The sequence below is a fragment of the Mus pahari genome, chromosome X (genome assembly GCF_900095145.1).
Source record: "Mus pahari chromosome X, PAHARI_EIJ_v1.1, whole genome shotgun sequence".
NCBI lineage: Eukaryota > Metazoa > Chordata > Mammalia > Rodentia > Muridae > Mus > Mus pahari.
In genome coordinates, this window is record NC_034613.1 from 81,395,204 (window position 1) to 81,401,607 (window position 6,404).

General features: G+C 39.5%; 1 pseudogene across 1 annotated transcript; it reads left to right on the forward strand.

Annotated features, from left to right (window-relative positions):
* The first annotated feature begins 4,739 nt into the window (after positions 1–4,739).
* On the forward strand, positions 4,740–5,186 carry LOC110314408 (annotated as a pseudogene). The gene has a single exon (XR_002380167.1). The product of XR_002380167.1 is annotated as a prothymosin alpha pseudogene (transcript).
* The last annotated feature ends 1,218 nt before the right edge of the window (positions 5,187–6,404 follow it).

Genomic DNA, 6,404 nt, shown 5'->3' on the forward strand with positions numbered 1-6,404 from the left:
TCATCCTTGGTACCCAAATTTCCAACTGGTAAAGCACAGCACAATGCTCTGCTATAAAGCTGTTTGCGGGCTGGTGAGATGGCTCAGTGGGTAAGAGCACCCGACTGCTCTTCCGAAGGTCCTGAGTTCAAATCCCAGCAACCACATGGTGGCTCACAACCACCCATAACAAGATCTGACTCCCTCTTCTGGAGTGTCTGAAGACAGCTACAGTGTACTTACATATAATAAATAAATAAATAAAATTTTAAAGCTGTTTGCAACATTCTGTTTGGGCAGGATATGGTAGATTGGCGGCCTCAGTTCATCACACAACATAGGCAGGGTGTACCACGATGCAAGAAGGTTATTGTAATCAAGAAAGAAGACATGTTTCTTGGAAGATCTTTACCTTGTAAAATATATAAGGATTAAAAATAAGTTGATACCAATAGAAAAAAATGACATCAAGTGAGAGTCACAATAAATACGCTACTGATTTCAATGTCATATATGAAAATCTAGACTTCTGGCACTTACAGAAATAGCAAAAATATTAACAATAAAAGTAAAAAAGAAGTGATCTCAAACATGGCATAGCAGCTCCTAGCATAGTATGTTTTCATATTAGTAAAATAACCATAAATATAGTGAAACCCACAGTATATACTAATCCTAATTTTAATTGAAGTTTATGTTTATTGTTTCATTATTAATTTTTAAAATAAAAAGAACAGGCTAGAGAGATATTTTCATGATCTAGAACACCCGTTTTTCCAGATCTGAATTCAATTCTTAATACCCACATGGCAGCTAACAACCATCAGTAATTCTAGTTCCAGGGTATTCAATATCCTTTTTTTGGCCTCCATGGGCACAAGACATATATGCAAAATATCTATGCACATAAATTGGAAATAAAGAAATCTAAAATATAGCAATAGTTTGTATATATAATGCTTCATGTTTCCCTATGTGCTAAATGGGATATTTTGTCAAATTTCTGGAATCTCAAAAACTTATAATTATCTTCTAGTTATATTCAACTACCTATATGTTTCCCTTGAATATTTTAAGAAACTCCATTCCTGAGAGGCCCTAGATCCTGTAAAGGTCCTATGCTCCAGTATAGGGGAATGACAGGGTCAGGAATGAGAGTGGGTGGGTTGGGGAGAAGGTGAGGGTGGAGGGGATAGGGGATTTTCAGGGGGAAACTAGGAAAGGGGATAACATTTGAAATGTAAATAAAGAAAAATAACTAATAAAAAAAGAAAAGAAGAAAAAAGAAACTCCACTCCTTTTGCCTGATTTGACTGCTTTTCATAGCTTCTCTACCTTCATATCTTCTCCACACATTCAAGTACCACCTCCCTGTTCCAATCCATTCCCAGATGCTGTTTTTCTGCTCCTATAGCATGTCACCACATTTGCCTCTGCCCAATATAATACTGTTCATTCATTTTTGACATTGCTATGAGTTTTCTTCATGTTCAGGGGGGCAACACACAGTAATGTTTCTTATAATTTAAAAAAAAACAGTTAATTATTTCCCATGTATGTATGATGTATGTGCGAGAGAAAATTTAGGTGCCTCAGTGTCACAACTCATGTGTGCAGTTCAAAAGTTCTATGCTTCTACTGTTTGGTTCCAGAACAAAATTCATGCTGTTCAATTTGTATGGCGAGTCCTTCTACCCAATGAGACACTTCACTGTATTTTTCCTTAAAACTTTGATGGACAAATAGCTACATAAATAAACAAATGAAATGCTTACCTAATGTTCAGTAGGATGTGGGTGTAGCCATTCAATTATATTCAAAACTTCAGAGAAAACACTCACAAAAATATGAAGTAGCATGACTAAAATTAATAATACTATACTGACTGCATGTATTTTAGTTTATAAATACCAACATTTATGGGGGAAAGCATGTAGTTCTTTTACAAATAGCCGATTTTAGAGGTGAGATATGAAATTTGGCCAGAAATCAATGACCCATTAGATCATGTGAAAGAACAGAGGTGCCAAAAATAAAAGCCCCTAATTTATACATCAAGAAATTGACTATAGTAGATTAACATATTTAACAGTTTTTAATGAAGAATTCCATTTACCTTCAGGAAAACAATGACAGATGTAAGAAAGCAACTCATTACTGAAATTTGATTAACAAAAATAAACAGCAGTATCCTTAACTTTTGTGAAACATATTTCAATGTGCGCACGCACACACACACACACACACACACACACACACACACACACACACAAATAGTTGAAGTCCCTCCATTCTAGTCACACCTCAGCTGCCAGCAAGGGAATGTGACTAGCACTTCAGGCACCTCCCACTTCTTTTGGAATTCTTTAAATTGTAGACTCCTTTCCACCGGGGACCTTTTCGTTTTGGTACCTGGCATAGAGACATAGGTGATCTCCCTGTGCTTTCCAGCACAGGTCTGTTGCTGCTTGTCAGGGATCATGACCTCCTCCCAGCCTATCTCCCTCTCTTTAGGATTGGCCAGATCATAGACCCTTGTTACTGGGGACCCTTTACCCTGCCCACAAGGTACAGAGACATAGATAAGCTACTTGCACCTCTCAGCACATCCCTGCTATAGTCAGCACATAGCTACTCGCTGTTCCCCAGGCCCAGTCTGGCCTGTACATCCTGTGCTTTAGCCCAGCCTGGTGAGTCTGCCTGATCCTATTACGCCTGCCACCCTCCCCAGTGCTGATAACCAACCCAGGTCTCCAAACAGGAGCCCCAGCCAAAGTGGTGAGCCTAACCTGTATCTTTACAAACATCCTGCTCATATGTGAAATATCAGATACACAACCAACAATGAAAGTCCACATACCCAGATCTCACTACAAAAAAACAGAGGAAAGGTCAAGCAGTAGGCACCCCACAAAAATAACCCAACAGTCCTATACAATTTTTCTCCAGTGTGAATTACCTAGATGAACCCTAGGACAGAGAACTTAAAAGAATAGCTAGAAATTCCATCAAAGATTTGGGGAACTTAGAAAAGACAAAAATAGCACAATCAACTAAAAAAGAATAAATGGCTGGGCAAAGCCCAAGAAGACATAAATATAAGCCTGACCGAAAGGATGAGGACAATCCAGGAACCGAAAACCAAATAAAAAATAGAGGTACTAAATATTACTCAAGCTGAAAGGAAGATGGAATTGAAAACCTCACTTAGCCAATTAAAATACTCAGAGGAAAGCCTTATAGGTAGAATAGATCAAGTAGAAGATAAACTATCAGAACATGGAGATAAGGATGAGGAATAAGACCACACGAGAAGTGAATGTACCCCCCCCCCCAAACACACACACACACACACAAGAAAGGGACTACAGGACAGAATGAAAATATCAAACAATAGAATTTAACAAAGAAGAAATCAACAGTTAGTCAGATTCATAACAAATAGATGGAAAAGGAACCAAAAGTCTTCTGACTGAAAAACAGATGGATTCACAGCAGAATTCTATCAGACTTTCAAATTTTTCTTGTTATTAAAAAAGTAAGAACAGAAGAAATAATTTCAAACTTCTATGTAGCCAGTATAACTCTAAAGTTCAAACCATATAAACACACACACACACACACACACACACACACACACACACACTGTACCACATCACACCAAATAAACAAACAAAGAAAAACCAACTACAGGCTAATAAGGCTAATTTCCTTAGTATTACTTATGGATATAGATTCAAAGTTTCTCAAGAAAATATTTGCAAAGCACATACAGAGATACATTTAAAAGATTATCCATCAGATCAAGTAGGTTTTATCTCAGAGATGCAGGGATGGTTCAATATATGTAAGTCAGTAAGTATATTAAATCATATGAATTCAACGAAAGAAAAAACATACAATAATCTTAATAGATGAAGAAAAAGCCTTTGACAAAATTTAGCATGCCTTCATTATAAAAGCCTTAGCGATAACAGAACTGGAGGAAATGTATCTCAACATAAGAAAGGCTATAAATGACAAACTCACAGCTAACATTTTCCTTAAAGGATAAAAACTCGAAGCAGTTCCAATAAAATAAAAAATGATCTAGGGCTTTCCATTGTCTCCACTTCTTTTCAATATAGTGCTGGAAGCACTAGCTGGAGCAATAAGACCAAGAGAAGGAAATTAAAGGGACACAAATAGAACAAGAAGTCAAATTATCCATAGTTGCAGATGAGTTGATGTTAATACACAAGAGAGCCACATAACTCCTTCATGAAACTGCAAGAAATGAGCAGCAAGTTCAGCAAAATAGCAGTATACTAAAACAACTTATAAAAATTAGTAGCCTTTCTACACACTGCCAACAAACGCACTGAGAGAGATTGTGAACACATTCCTATTCACAATACCCTCAAAGAAAAGAAACTATTGTGGGATAAATGCAACCAAGGAGGTGAAAGAATTCGACAATGAAAACTTTAAATCTCTAAAGAAAGAGGTTGAGAATGCTAAAAATTGGAAAGACCTCGTGTGCTTATGGACTGGCAGAATTAATTGTGGGAACAATGGCCATTGTATAAAAAGCAATTGAGAAACTCAATGCGATTATAAAAGAAAATCCTATCATCTAGCTATACCACACTTGGACATATACCCAAAGGACTCTCTATCTTACTATGAAGATACTTGTTCACCCACATTCGTTGATGCTCTATCTATAATGGCCAGAAACCCAAAACAAGCCTAGATGCACATCAACTGATGAATGCACAATGAAAAATGTGGCCGCGAGCCACATTTCGACGAATTCTTTCGACGAATTCTTCACTTGCTGTATGGGACCACCGGTGTGCCCCACCACGTCAGACGTGGCAGTGGACAGCAGCTCCGAGATCACCACCAAGGACTTGAAGAAGAAGGTAGTTGTGGAGGGGGCAGAGAAAAGAAGAGATGCACCTGCCAATGGAAATGCTGAACATGAGGAAAATGGGGAGCAGGAGGCTGACAATGGGGTAGATGAAGAAGAGGAAGACAGTGGGGAGGAAGAGGAAGAGGAGGAGGAAGAAGGTGACGGTGAGGAAGAGGATGGAGATGAAGATGGGGAAGCTGAGGCTCCTATGGGCAAGCAGGTAGCTGAGGGTGATGAGGATGGCGGTGTCGACACCAAGAAGCAGAAGACCGAGGAGGATGACTAGACAGCAAAAGGAAACGCTAACCTTACGCACTGTGACCTAGTCACCCTCCACTTCCCGTCTCAGAATTTAAACGTGGTCACCTTCCAGTAGAGAAGCAGGTCCCGCCTGCCCACAGCGGGCAGTGCCACCCACAGATGACATGTGCTCTCCACCACTCCACCAAAACCACAACATGAATTGGCAACATGGGAGGGAAAAAGAACCAGAACTTCCCAGGCCCGATTTTTTTTCCTTAAAAATACTTTAAAAGGAAAAATTGTATTTTTATTTACATTTTATATTTTTTGTACATTATTGTTAGGGGTCAGCCATTTTTAATAATAATGGGTGACCAGAGCAGCCTTCAGAGCATTTTCTGTCCTACTTCAGACTTTACTTGTGGTGTGACCATGTTCAATGACAAAAACTGCAAGATTTCGCTAAGGGCACCATGATGACAGTTGTATTTAAGTGATAGTCAACAGTTGTCTCTGAATTTCAGGAAGGGCCTGCTTAACAACAAAGCAATCACGCCTGGCTCTGTAGACCCAGTCACTCTTTGCTAGTGAGATTCTTAGATGAGAACATACTTCTGCCACTTTCCTAAACTTAAATGCATTTGGTTGCATTCTAAATGCTTATCCTCATATCCTCACATGGGCGTGGCTCTCACCTCATTAAAAAAAGCTCGTTTTGGTAAGAAATAAAGATCATTTCAGAGGGTCACAAAGGATCACAATTCAAAGAAAACTGAACAACCATGATATGCCCAGCTCCAGTTGACACATATGTGCGAGCCCTCCACCTGGGGTATGGGGGACACTGTGGAGTATGTGTGCACGTGTGCGAATGTGTGTGTGTGTGTGTGTGTGTGTGTGTGTTTGTGTGTGTGTGGCGTGGGGGAGGTGGCTGCATTGTAGGAGGCAGAGGAACAGGAAGTTTTCTGCCAAATTATGCCTTCCAGACATGACAGGAAATATTCTCTCATGAAATCTCAACAGTACGACTGCTTCACAAAGACTTGAACAATGATGACACCATTTAAATTCCACAGTGCAAGTGTGGAAGCTCCTGGGAACTCACATGTCAAGAAGAAGCTATAGGTAATGCATGCCTGCTGATAGAGGGCTAATTAGTTTTCCCCAGAGATGAGACCTCTAAATGGCTATCCAAAATCAAGTGGTCAGTCCTGAAATTCCACACAGACACAAGCACCGGCACACACACACACACACACACACACACACACACACACACACACAC